General features: G+C 40.0%; 1 long non-coding RNA gene across 1 annotated transcript in view; it reads right to left on the bottom strand.

The window, feature by feature from the left end:
• LOC141424207 (uncharacterized) overlaps window positions 1–12,678 on the bottom strand; it is a 38,473-nt gene extending 25,795 nt beyond the window's left edge. Inside the window, exon 1 of the long non-coding RNA XR_012449184.1 lies at window positions 12,526–12,678. This is a non-coding gene — a long non-coding RNA (uncharacterized lncRNA). The remainder of the gene's footprint in view (window positions 1–12,525) is intronic.
• Window positions 12,679–14,831: the final 2,153 nt, after the last annotated feature.

The raw sequence follows: 14,831 nt of genomic DNA, 5'->3' as shown, positions 1-14,831 counted from the left end.
AGAACCCCCAAAATCCTAAGGTAAAGAAGAAATTATTATTGCTCTGAAATACCATGCTTATCTAATAGTAGGATTTCAACATTGGCCATTTTTGCTACCTGAAGCTGAGCTAGTTAGGGTCATTAACACTCACTTCTACAACAAACAACCCTAAAGTGCCTGTGGCTTAATACAACTGTTATATTTCTTATCCACCTCACACTCATGCAGGCTGGGCAGCCCTCCCAGGTAGATGTCTTCCAAGACTCAGAGATAGAGGCTCCCTCTATCTGTGGCGCTGCTTTCTAGAAGAGAAAGAGAGAGTAAAAGCTCTGGAAAGTTTCAGCAGCTCATTTCACATCTATTAATATTCTGTTGGCTTGAATTGTGACATGGTCCCAACTAGACGCTGGAAAATGTGTTTTTCCTATGTGGTCAAGAGATGAAAGCCCATGGTTTAGTGAAGACTCGCTCTATCTCTGCCACAGGAGATAAAGAATTTCATGTTGGGAGGCCAAGATCTCAACTTTTTTTATTATTTTATTTTATCATTTTTGCATTTATTTACATGTGTATCCATTATTTGGACCACCTCCCCCTCAAACCCCTGCCTCTGGATAGAACCTGTTCCACTCTCTTGTTCTCTGATTTTGTAGAAGAAAAAACATAAAAGATAATAAGAAAAATATAGTGTTTTTCTAGTTTGAGATAAAGATAGCTATGTAGGGAGAATCCTTGTGTTGTTTCCATGCCATGTGTATCAACCAAACCTGGTTCATCTGTAGCAGATCTGTTCACTGCTTCCTAATCCCCTTCTCATAGTGGCCTCTGTCAGTTTAAGATTACTATATTCATTCCTGTACAATAAGCACATCAACCACATTCAAGTTCTAGGTTTCCTTCCCTTTCCCTATCCCTCCCATGCACAGTTTCTCCTTAGTGTGTGACCTATGTCCAATAAATTTACTGCATTTGTTTAGGTCTATAATCCACAAATGAAGGAGAACATGCAATTTTAGGCCTTCTGAGCCTGACTAACTTCACTTAAGATGATACTCTCCAGTTCCATCCATTTACCTGCGAATGACAAAATTTCATTCTTCTTTGTGCCTGAATAAAATTCCATTGTATATAAATACATTTTCTTAATCCATTGTCAATAGTGAAGCATCTTGGCTGTTTCCATAGCTTAGCTATTGTGAATAGTGCTGCAATAAACATGGTGTGCAGGTGCCGTTGTTGCAACCTGACTCACATTCCTTTGGGTATATACCCAGGAATGGTGTTGCTGGATCATATGGCAGTTGTATTTTTAGGTTTTTGAGGAGCTTCCCTATTGCTTTCCAGAGTGGTTGTACTAGCTTACATTCTCACCAACAATGAATGAGGGTTCCTTTTGCCCACATCTTCACCAACATTTGTTGTTGGTGGTGTTCTTGATGACAGCCATTTTAACAGGAGTGAGGTGGAATCTTAGTGTGGTTTTGATTTGCATTTCCTTTATGGCCAGGGATGGTGAGCATTTTTTCATGTGTTTTTTGGACATTTGGACTTTTTCCTTTGAAAAAGTTCTGTTTAGTTTAGTTGCCCATTTCTTTATTGGGTCGTTGATATGGGGGGAGTTTAGTTCTTTGAGCTCCCTGTATATTCTGGTTATCAGTCCCTTGTCTGATGTATAGCTAGCAAATATTTTCTGTGGGTGGTCTCTTCGATTTAGAGACCATTTCTTTTGTTGTGCAGAAGATTTTTAATTTCACATAGCCCTATTTGTCCATCCTTTCTTTTAGTTGCTGAGCTGCTTGAGTTCAGCAACTACTGAGGAAGTCCTTGCCTATGCCTATTGCTTCCAGTATATACCCTGCTCTTTTCTGTACTAGCTTCAAGGTTTTAGGTCTGATATTAATCTCCTTAATCCACTTTGAATTGATACTAGTGCAGGGTGATAAGCATTGATCTGGTTTCAGTTTTCTACAGGCCAATACCACTTTTCCCAGCAACATTTGTTGGAGAGGCTTTCTTTTTTTCATCATGTTTATGGCATCTTGTGGAAGATTAGGTGAGCATAGTTGCCTGGATCCATATCCGGATCCTCTATTCTGTTCCACTGGTCTTCATGTCTAATTTTGTGCCAGTACCATGCTGTTTTTATTGCTATTGCTTTGTAATATAATTTCAAGTCAGGTATTGTGATACCTCCAGCATTGCTCTTTTTGCTGGGTATTGCCTTGGCTATTGGTCTCCAAATGAACTTTAGGGTAGATTTATCAATCTCTGTGATGAATGTCATTGGAATTTTAATGGGAATTGTGTTGAACATGTAGATTGCTATTGGTAGTATAGCCATTTTTACTATGTTGATTCTGCCAATCCACGAGCATGGGAGATCTTTTCACATTCTGTAGTCTTCTTTGATCTCTTTCAGTTCTCTTGGTAGAAGGCATTTACATTCTTTGTTAAGTTTATTCCTAGGTATTTGATTTTTTTTGAGGCTATTGTAAATGGAATTGTTTTCCTATATTCTTTCTCAATCTGCTCATTGTTGGTGTGTAGAAAGGCTACTGATTTTTGTAAGTTGATTTTGTATGCTGCTACTTTGCTGAAGCTGTTTATGGTGTCTAGGCGCTTTTGGGTGGAGTTTTTCAAGTCTCTAAGGTATAAGAGCATGTCATCTGCAAATAGGGATAGTTTGACTACTTCTTTCCCTATTTGTATTCCTTTTATTTCTTCTTCTTGCCTTGTGCTCTGGCTAGGAATTCCAGGACTATGTTGAATTGAAGTGGAGAGTGGCCACTCTTGTCTCATTCCTGACTTCAGGAGAAATGGTTTCAGTTTTTCCCCATTAAGTATGATGTTGGCTATAGGTTTGTCATATATAGCCTTTATTATGTAGGATACATTCCTTCTATTCCTAGTTTTCTTAGAGATTTTATCATGAAGTGGTGTTGAATCTTATTGGAGGCTTTTTCTGCCTCTATTGAGATGATCAAGTGGTTTCTATTAATGTGCTATATTACGTTTAATGATTTGCATATGTTGAACTATTCCTACATCCCTGGGATGAAGTCGACTTGGTCATAGTGAATTCTTTCTGATATGTTGTTCAATTTGGTTTGCCATTATTTTATTGAGGATTGTTGCATCAATGTTCATCAAGGAGATTGACCTGTAGTTCTCCTTTTTGGATGTGTCCTTGTTCAGTTTTGGGATGAGTGCAATACTGGCTTCATAGAATGAGTTAGGCAGTGTTCCTTCCCTTTCTATTTCATGGAAAAGTTTAAGGAGAGTTGGTATTAGTTCTTCTTTAAAGGTCTGGTAGAATCTGTCAGGTCCTGTTCTTTTTTGGGGGAGGCTCTTTATTACTGCTTCAATTTTATTATGTGTAATATATCTGTTTAGGTGGTTAATATCCTCTTGGTTCAGTTTTGGACGGTCATAAGTATCTAGAAATTTGTCCATTTCTTCAAGATTTTCAAGTTTATTGGAATATAGGTTCTCAAAATAGTCTGTGATGATTCCCTGGATTTCCCAGGTGTTTGTTGTTAACTCCCCTTTTTTGTTTCTGATTTTACTAATTTGGTTCTTTTTCTTCCTCCTTATAGTCAGATTTGCTAGGGGCTTGTTAATCTTGTTTATTTTTCCAAAGAACCAGCTTTTTGTTTTGTATGGTTTTATTTGGTCTTTATTTCATTAATTTAAGCCCTTATTTTTAGTATTTCTGTCCTTCTGCTTGGTTTAGGTTTAGCTTGTTCTTCTTTTTCTAGGAGTTTGAGATGTAGCATTAGGTCATTTATTTGAGATCTTTCTATCCTTTTAATATGTGCACTCATGGCTATAAACTTTCCTCTTAGAACTGCCTTTGCTGTGTCCCATAGGTTCTGATAGGTTGTGTTTTCCTTTACATTAAATTCCAAGAAACTTTTTGATTTCCTCTCTTATTTCTTCTATGACCCACTGATCATTGAGCAATGTGTTAATCAACTTCCAATTTTTTGCATATTTTCTACTGCTGCTTTTGTTGTTGAGTTTTAGTTTTATTGCATTGTGATCAGATAGTAAGCAGGGGTTTATTTAAATTTCTCATATTTATTGAGTCTTGCTTTGTACCTTAAGATATGGTGTATTTTGGAGAAAGTTCCATGGGCTGCTGAGAAGAATGTGTGTTGCACTGTTGCAAGGTGAAATATTCTGTAGACATCAGTCAGGTCCATTTGATCTATGGTTTCATTTAGTTCTAGGATTTTTTTTGTTGATTTTTTTGTTTGGATGACCTATCTATTGGTGATAGAGGGGTATTAAAGTCTTCAACTACCACTGTGTTGGAGTCTATATGCACTTTTAAGTCCTTTAGTGTATGTTTGGCAAAGTTGGATGCACTGACATTACCCAATATAGCTTGATATTTGTTATTTATGATATTTGCATATAGGTTGATAATTGTTATTTCCTTTTGATGTATTGCATTTTATCCTATTTTTCCAGTGCATTTCTTCTCGTACAGATTCATCATGCATATCCCACTCTATCAATCACTTAGAACAACAGCTTTTGCTACAATCTGAAATTTTATAGTAAGTACACTGTACAAATAGAATTTGTCAAAAGATAAAATTACAATGATTTGGTTAAAATATCTTATTTAGCTTTATTTTGCAATTCTACATTCAGGTAACACTTCATTCCATGATAGGCTGAACCAAAGTTAATTTTTAGACAGAGAAAGGCTGAAAAAAGCAGAAACAAATGACCAAGATCTGATAGTCATTTTGAAGTTATTTTACTTATAAGACAGTGACAGGGAGCCAGATCAATAAGAAAACAAATTATTGCTTCATATTAGATTAGCCAATCTTTTTTCATAAAGATAAAAGGAAGCAAGTATTCACTGGCATGGGGTTCATGTCTGTAATCCCAACCACACAGGAAGCAGAGATAGGCTGGCCTCAGACAAAAACAAGACCCTATCTGAAAAATAAACTAAAAGCAAAAGGAGTTGGAAACATGGCTCATGAGGTAGAGTTCTTGCCTAGCAAGCATAAGGCAGAGGGCATTCATCATCATACCATCAAAACTGTATAGGAAAGGTGGTTATTACCTCTCTCCCCTGGTTTCTGGAAAGATTAGATAATAATTTGGTTTCACTTTGGTAATGTGGGAACTCAATGTAAGTGATTCCTTTTAACATTTAATCTGGTCTGTCAGGGCCTTAGTGTGGGAACCTCTTATAATTTTTATGTAACAGGTTATTCCATGTAAACAGTATTTTTCCAAAGCCCAGGGCTATACTAGGTCTGAGATAAAGATTGTCTAGAGTTATAGTAAATATTTGCTTTTGATGATGAAAGTAATGGCAACAGTTCTCTGCATGATCTTTGGCCTTAACTCTTTCCATCTTAATACTACTGCCACAAAGCCCTGAAACTCTTCCTACTTTCTTTCTGCTCAAATTTCCAGTTATCCTGGGAGAAGTAAAGTCATTTCTTCAGGCTCAGGTGAAGCCAAAGGAGCTTTCTCTGCAAATCAAGACTTCCGGTGCTCATCCTAACATTCCATAGGTATCCCCTCACTTTTTATGTCTTTCCATTGTGTACAATTCTCTTCTCTGTACTTGAATGAATACTTTCTTTCTTTCCTATCATTGTCAATCAATCCAAACTCAGAAACTGCACAAATAAAAAGGAATTTATTTGAGCCTTAGGAACTGCAATTCAGGAGGTACAGGTTTGAGAGCTCTGAATCAGTGTTCCACAGAAGACAGAAAAAGTGGGAACTTACATGGGCTATTAAATGCTAAAAAGGAATGGGGCTACATGACCTATGGAAGAAACAGAATGCAAATGTCCATAAAACAAGAGTCTGAGAACCTCTTAATGTATAAGACTCTGGGCCCAAAGCAATTGCCCAGTTGTTCAGTGTTCTGGATGGCTGTGGTCAAGGGATGGAGGTGATAGAAGCTCACATTTCTAGGGAGCAGTTCAAATTATGCCTAAATCCTGCCCCTTCATGGTCTTTCAGCTTCATTTTGAAAAGCTTTTTCAGTGTCACTTTCATAGTCATTTTCCTTTCATTTTCACATGATCCACTAAAGATCTGCAGGCCTAAGTACCCCCTCTGTGTGACACAGTCAACAGCATACACTGAAGCAAGCAGCCCTTAGTATTTGGCTCTTAATCCTTCCTGGATGGTCTCCTAATTAGCTATTGCCACTGACTTCACCATCTCCAGGAATTTCTACAATGAAGAAGATTCTATTAGTAAATTGTATTTCTCTACTCTTTACTTAGCTATTTATATCATGGCCTCCCTCACTGCCAAGTCAGTGATCAAATGATCTTGGGGAAATCCAAAGGATTTCAGCAGCAACAGCAGCAGCAGCAGAGATGTTGGGCAGTATTTACTGAGTGCTGTCTGCCAGACCAGTTCTAAAGTCCTTGGAATGGATTATCCTAAGAAATCCTCATGATGACTAGAGAGTAATATTATTTCCTTTTTACAGATGAAGGAAGCAGAAAGGTAAATACCTTTCTTCTTCAGAGGAAGTACCAGAATATACCACTCTAAAATATGCAACTTTGGCATATTAATTATATTGAGCTGAAGCAGACATAAGAAAAATTCTTTTCCATCTCCACCTCTATCAGGAAGGGCAGAGGACTTTTAGTCACCGGAGACAACTCTGGACTCTTATCAGCTCAGAGAAGGAGACAGAAGAATCTGCCAACATAACAAACCTTGCTAAGGAGTCCTTATCTTCTTTAGTCACCCATATATACTTAAGTTTTCACAATCTGCCTGCCCTAAAATCTCGAAGTCCTTTTCCTTTGACCTGTCACTTCTTTGTAAGTATTCAAGTTCTAAGCATCTCTTTGAGTTACTCATCACAAGTGCTCCCATGTGTAAACATGGCACACATATTAACAAACTTCTGATTGTTTTTCTCTTTTCTATCTTTTGCCAGACTAATATTAGGGGCCAGTGAACTTAAAATCAGTGAGGAAAAGCTGAAGATCAGTAGTTGGGGGAGCAGGCACCCAAGCCCAACATTGTATGGCTGCTCCCAGAAAGGAATCAGGAATTGTATGAAAGAGAGGACATTGTTCATCTATTCTAATGGTGGGGAGCTGTGTGAAGCAATTTGTGGGCAGATGTCCCTGGTGCCCTAAATCTCCTTTTCTTCCCAGATCTGTCCTCTCTTGTTTTCTTCCCACCTGCTTGTGCCTGGAGGCTCCCTGTCTTCCTCCCTTTCTGACAAGCCCAGCCAAGTTTCTACTGGCTCTTTTTCAACTCTTGAGTAGCTAAATGAGTTAACTCGATTCATAGGAGAAACAAAAAGGAAGCTGTGTTTTGGCATTTAGACCAACTAGCATTCTTTCATCCCATTTTTCAATTGACAAAACCGATACTTTAAACTTCCAATTTAAAAAAAAGAATCATTTGCACAATCGTGGGGGAAAATGTTGGCAAGCCTTATACCATAATCCTGCTGATTCTCTTACTACTTGCTTAAAAACCACAGAAAACAAACTGAAGATGTGTTTTTGAATATTTCCTCAGGAACATGGAGAACCTCATTCTTGTCACGTCCCTAGTTAACAGAAGCTGCCAGAAATGAAAGCCAGGAGGTCCACTGGCTGCCCTTTGACCTCTGCACAGTTGATATATATCCCTGGGTCCCTGGGGACAGGCTTGACCTACTTGTTTGTTTAACAGCATGTGTACACTGATGCATTGTTTGCTACCTCTTAGAGCTCCTTTCCTCTGCATCCCAGCCTGAGCACTTGTTTATAACGCCTAGTTAAAAAGCACCATCTTTGAACAGACACACAGCAGCTTCTAAAAACAAAGTCAAGCTGGAACAGTCTGTGTTCAATACACAGTTTTCTGATCTTTTTGATTACCTGCCTTTTCAAAAGGAACTTATAAACACTGACTGTCAGTGTTTTGCAAAGAGAGTCAGCACCCTTTGAAACCTCCCCACACCCCTGGGGTCTGATGCTGGGAAGGATCTTGGCAAGTATGATTTGGCTCCTCCTTCAGACAGACCTTTTACCGTGAAAAACTCGTTCCCCAGAGGAGGCCCATTAACCATCCTCTTTCTTCCTAAACTTTTTTTCTCACACTTTTTTTTTAAACTAAACATTTATTTCAATTGTTCCTCACTCTCCAAGTGGAGTGTGATAGTTCTTGGTCCTATGTCTAGAGACTGTATGCTTCATAGGTTGTAAGTTTCTGGTTTTCATATTTCTTTTGTATTTCCCTAAGTTTTTCCCTTTGACCTTTTCCTATTCCCTGGCCTTTTCCTCTCTTACCAGGACCTGCATTCTGACAGAGTTCCCAGACTACAGACAACAGGGGCTCCTAGTGCCAGAATGACAGGAGCCCTACCACTCCCACATCCACTCACACCACCACAGAGATTGGCTGAGGAGAGGAGGGAGGGGACCCACACAGCCCTCCTCATTTATCTTTGTTTTCAGTGTCTAAAATCACACTCACACACCCCCAACACGCACCAAACCACACACACCATATGATGCTTACTCTGTTGTCACACACATAGGTGTGTGTGCTAGGTTTCACAATTTAAGGAGCAAATTCCATGTACTTCTGTGTTTTTTGGTTTGTCCTGTTTTGTACAGTTACCAGGTGCTTTTCCCTATCTGAGATGACAGGACAGTGTGTTTGACGTGGCCCATGGCTGGGGGTGGAGTGTAGGAAGGTACCTCTCCTCTTTGCTGCTATGTACGAGAAATACTTTCTAATGCTATTGATAATTTGTTTATGCTGGCAAGGAGAACAGGTTGTGAGTACCTTAAGGATGGGTCACATTTCCCTGACAAGATCCTATCACAGGAAGAGAGAAGAATAATATTGCCTATCATTAGGCTTTCGGTTCATGAAAGCCATTATGTATAAAGATTTCATTTCTAGACTGCTTTTGAGCTGTCATTTCATCTTCATGACTAAAGACAGTAAATGTCTGGGTCATGATTAAAAGCCAAACTCTAGTCCTCATCACACTTTCCTACTTATTAACTCTGCTTTTCCATAAAGGACTGTGGTTCTCTCACTGAGTGGACAGTGTAGTAGGCTGGGGACTAGAAGGGAGAAGGGGCATTTAGAATAGTAGTTCTGTCCTAGAAATATGAGATCATCCTCTAAAACTTCAATCATCCTTCTAAAACCCGTTGGTCTCTTATAGAAAATACACATTCCTCCTGAGTAGTACAGCAGAAGTACCTCATGGGGCATAAAAGTACCGGGACAGCCAGATCTTCGTCCCTTTTATGTATAAGAAGAGGTATCCACACATGCCATTCATTATTCATGTCCAGGTTATGTACCCTCTTTGGCCAAGGGAGCTCACAGTTCTCTCCTCATGTGGGCTGAATTCTCTGAGGAAGGCACTCTGCATAGTGCCTGGCATATCTGCATTTGCCCCTTCAGCTCTGCTTTCCACCCTTCTCCATCCTTTTATACCCTGGTCTTTGCCTTTATCCCAAGGGATGTCTTTGTCTTGGACTCCTGGTCAGTTTCATCCATGGAAGGCATGGGCAGTAAACTAGAGGGAGCAAGGAAAGAGTCATCAGGCCTCTTCCTGCTTGGCTTTGGTTTGTCCCTGGTGGTGCCCACAGTCCTCTGTTGAAGGCACCAAGACCAGCAAGCACTTCTCTGGCTGCCACTCTTCTCCATCTCACTGGTATTTGCATCCCTACTGGAGGCCTCATCAGTCTTTGTTATTTGTTGCTTATTTTCATTATGCCCCTCCTTTACAAATATCCTCCATTAAACTTCCTTGCTCTCCCTCGTGACAAATACTCTTTCATCTCTTTTTTGACAGGACCCTCACCAATGAGGATGCACATAACAACTTATGAAAATGCATAAAATTTTCTTCAGACATATTATTCAGAATAACACTAGCTGACAATTTAGAGATGAAAGCTCTCTTAAAGGTCTTTCCAGAAATGCAGCACTTGAAAGCAGACTTCCCCTTGAATACCAGCTCTGCAGTTTATCAGCTTGTGTGAGAAGTTCTCCTTGAATCCCCCACCACCCCAGGGTGCCTACTGTTGTCCAGGAAAACAACCTAGAAGCTCGCTCTGCCCTGTAAGTGACAGCCTTTGAGGCTGGAGGACTCCACAATCCTCCACACTCAAATCTTGGTGCTTCCAGTTCTATATGCATGGGCACACGTGCACACACACACACATTCACTCATATACATTCACGAACATGTATATACACAACACCTGTACATGCATTCATACATGCATCCACACATGTACACAAACATATGCATGTGCGCACACACATGTGCTCACACACATACATAGACACATACACATCCACACACCTACACTCACACTTATATAATCATCACTTAGTATTCAAGGGTAATTGGTTCCAAGGCTCTTCACAGATTCCAAAATCCTTAAGATATTCAAGTCCATTATATAAAATGGCATCAAATTTGCATATAATCTACACACATTGTCTCATATTTTTAAATTATATATGTTTAATAAAAGCAACACAAGGAATAATTGTGACCATTGTGGGGATATTCAGGAGTGAGTTGACTTGCCTAGTAAGGATTTCTTCATGACATTTTCATACACACATGTATTGAACTTTGATTATCTTCACCCCTCCATTACTCTTTCCCTTCCCCTTTCCCTTTTCCTTTTCTCTCTCAGCTCTCTGTTGTCCCCTTTTACTTTCTTCCCAAATGTTTTTAATATCTCTAGATGCTTACAGTAGCTAATGCAATGTAAATACTTTTTATACTGTATTGTTTAGGGAATGACAAGAAAAATCTGTAAATGTGCAGTATAGTCATAATTATTTCCCAAATATTTTCAATCTGTAGCTGGTTAAATCCATAGATATAGAACTTCTGGCTACAGAGGATCAACTATGTACACACACTCACACACATGCACACACACTTTTCTCCCAAAACATCTCAGAAAGATAAAAATCAAGAGGATTTTCAACTTCTGCTAAGCACTGTGCACAAAACCATTAATCTTCCCTAACCACAGAGCTGACAAAGCACAAGTAGTATTTAAGGCATCACTGCATTTTCTGTAACAACATGAACATTTGTTTCAGACAAAAAACCATCAGAATGAAGTCTTCATTAAAATCATTTCAAAATAAATAATTGATAATAGAAAAAAATGAGTTTCTTAACATTTTTCTGTCTTGCCCCATGGAACTAAACTATGACTGTAGTCATACATTTTTAAGTATTCATCTGGATATTTTAAAAACAGAAATGGCAAAGTTTCTAATGCAACTCACCCATTGCTCATCCTAGTCTGCTTTTGTTTTGTTTTATTTTTTGGTGATGCTGGGATTTTGAACTCAGGGCCCCACACTTGCTAGACAGGCACTCTATCACTTGAGTCAATCTGTCAGACCTTTTTTTGTGTTGGGTATTTTCGATATAGGGTCTCCTGAACTATTTGCCTGACTTCCATCTGCCATCCTCCTGATCTGTGCCTCCTGTGTACCTAGGATTATAGCCAAGAGCCATCAGTGTCCAGCTCTAGTCTGTCTCTTGAATGGATAAATTGATGCAGCAACAAAGTGACTACAAATTCAGATCTGGCTAGTTCAGAGAGCATCATGTAATTTATCTATGTGCTCACCTAGTTCCCTGAACTTTATATCTTGTAATGTAATCCTCATCTTTCACTAAAGATGAAAGCAGTTACTCTGTTCCCAATTCTGTTCCTCCTAGCTGCAAAAACAGGGGTTTTGTTTATCTAGTATTTTAAGTTTATAGAATGTTGACAGGTAGTGGGAAAACTTGGTGTTGGACTTAACAGTAAGTATTGATGAAATTGTTAACAGTCATCATTCATACTTTTCCTTCAGTTTTTCATCATCCTGTGCTTCTTTTTGTGTGTGTGCCATTTATGAGTAACATGGAACAAATAAGATACATGCGTCTTAGATTGTGTCCTGAGAAGTGAAGTCTGAGACAGTTTCTTGTGTAAGAACTTCATCATAGGAGTGTGGGGAGGAGAAACCTGCATGGAGGGAGAGCAGCAGGAAAAGCAGGGCATGGATACAGAGCAGGCCCTGGATACATAACTGTTGAAAGGAATGAGTAAGAACATATTAACCCTTTCAATTCTCACACAGCCTTTTTTTCGCGATCTAACATGAAAAGAAACTTAATTTCAATTAAACTTAATTGACCAAGCTCACACAGGTCACCTGTACTGACCTGTGTTAATTATCAGCAGAATGAGAGTAAACATGCCTAGGTATGAACCGTGTGTACATTCTTTCTCCCTGACTTTGGTAAAAGATGCCTATAAGCAAATAAATATCAGAAACAACTTGGAAAATTAGAGTACTGCATTCATTAGACAATCAACAAATCTAAAGTCAGTAATATGTTGTAAAATGAAAATAAAAGCCTCTCATCAGACTTGAGGACACCTTCATAGACTGTGCTGGGACAGATACTACCTCCTCACCTCCCTCACAGGGTCTGGAACACAAGCTTTCCAACCTTGATTACAATACCTTGGCCCTCTTCCAGATCCTCCAGTCTGATGAATTCCTCTTGCCTCCCCTCCCACTCTCTTGCCCTCAGGTTCCCAACCCTTTGAGATCCAGAATCTTTCACTCAGAATGTTCTTATCCTGCCCCAGTGAGGCAGGCAAACCAACCTCTGGGCTTGGCACAGTTTCCGTCCTCTAGAGAGTCATACTTCCTCTTCCTCAGGCTACAGAGAAGAAGGAAGCAGAGCCCTGGGGTCAGAGCTTGGCACTGAGCTGAAAACAGGAAACTGATAAATAAAGGTCTCAGAAGTGAAGAGCCAGACCAGGGAGAGCAGACTTGGAGAGCAGACTAGCAAGTCACTTTAACCAGGAACTGGTATAGTAACAAACCCTGAGGAGGCCTGAGCCATATATAATCCAGAAGTAGCTAGAGAGTGAAGGGATCTGGTATGTGATTTCAGAGGAATCAGAAAATCCTCCCAGCCTGAAACCTCACCCATTAGATTTTTTATTTTGGAGAGGGGGTAATTAAATACTATGCTTTAAGAGAAAAAAAAACCTAGGGCCAGGCATAGTGGTGCATATCTAGCACTTAGGAGGCAGAGGCAGGAGAATCACAAGTTCAAAGCCAGCCTTAGCTACATTGCAAGTTTGAGGCCAGTGTAGGCTACACAGCAAAACCCTGTCTCAAAAAAAAAAAAAAAAAAACTATTATTAAAGGGGAGGAAAAAGTTAACTGGAAATCACACAGTGCTACATTATCAAGAGCACCAACAAAAGTATGTTTTGAACCTCTGGGGTAGACAAATAGAAAAAGTGGGACTTTGGTGCCTTATTCCAAAAGGAAAAATAGCCAAGTGTGGTGTCACACATATCTGTAATCCCAGCACTCAGCAAATTGAGACAGCAGGGTCATGAGTTTGAGGCCAGCCTGGGCTACAATGTGAGACACTGCCTCAAAAGAGAAGAGAAAAAGAGAAGGGAAGAAATTTTAACCCATGAGAACAGGTGGTAGGGAAAAACAGAAAAATTCTCAAAGCACTCCATAATTTGAGACCTTTCATTGCTCACACCACAAATGAAACAAAACACAAATAAGAGGCAGAGAAGAAGCCTGATTGGTGCGCTTAGTTCATCGGATTACTTCCCTCCCAATGGTTAGTGGAGACCTACCAAATTGGAGCACTTGTGAGATGGGGAAAGAGGCACTTGTGAGATGTGGAGTAGGGGCTCATAAACACATCTCCCAGTTCTTTCTGTCTGAGCATGACCAAATATTCTGTTAGCAGGCCCCATAGGTGTGATGAATCTGATCAAAACATGTGCTATAATTCTTAGCGGAGAAAGCCAGGTCATGAATGGAATGGCAATCAGGAAAATGGGGGCAAATATTGTCTTGGCCTTTTACTAGCTCGGTAACTTTGACAGCTCATCTAAACCCTGGACAACCCTTTCCTCAGAAGCAAAAGGACTAGTGACCGCTGACTAATAGGATGGTGAGGAATAAGATAGATAACCTATCCACGACTATTACTAAAATGCCTGCAACTTTACCAAACAACTAACAGTAGCTTTTACTATTCTACTGGGGGTGGGTACAGAGGGCTGCAGAATGGTTTACATGCAGCTAAGCCCCCTGCACTGCCCTGGAGAAGCTCAGGCATCAAGGCTAGGAGTGCCGGGAAGAACAAAGCCTCTTGAGCACAAGTTTGTGAGACTCCAGGTAGAGGAAGGATCTGGACTCTAAAGGCTAGGAGGAGAATCCTTTCGGGTGGAATTGAGAGACTCTTTCCTTCCTTTCCTTACATACTTCCCCAGACTTTTGTGGCTCTTATATGAGGGGTACAGGTCTGTGGGGACCTCAACTCAAGGCTAGAAACATTTATAGGATGAGAGAAGAAAGAAATGAGAAGAAATATACCAGAGAGACATTTGCAACAAGAGCTCAGAACAGAGACCACAGCACAAAAGCCAGAGGCCACTCCTACTCCATCAACAATGACCTTCGACAATACAGACAGACTCACCTATACCCTGCCTCAGGTATACATCATTTGCCTACATATGCAGCTGATCAGAGTCCAAGCCAAGTCTCCAAGGATACAGGAAAACACCTTCATTCTTCTCTCTGTGACTTAATCTTCCCCAGGGCTAGAAGCTAACGGACTCAGTTCTTTCTACTTCCCTTTGTCTAGAATCTGGGAACACCAGGAACTTGGCATGGCAAGGGGCCTTACAAGTGACCAATTTCAGCTTATACATCAGACACGAGTACTCCAAAGGGTTTGGAGACTTGCCCTGTCACACACCTAAGTGTCCACATAGCTC

The sequence above is a fragment of the Castor canadensis genome, chromosome 6 (genome assembly GCF_047511655.1).
Source record: "Castor canadensis chromosome 6, mCasCan1.hap1v2, whole genome shotgun sequence".
Taxonomy (NCBI): domain Eukaryota; kingdom Metazoa; phylum Chordata; class Mammalia; order Rodentia; family Castoridae; genus Castor; species Castor canadensis.
The sequence above is the reverse complement of the archived record's forward strand: the minus strand, read 5'-3'. Positions and strand labels throughout refer to the sequence as shown.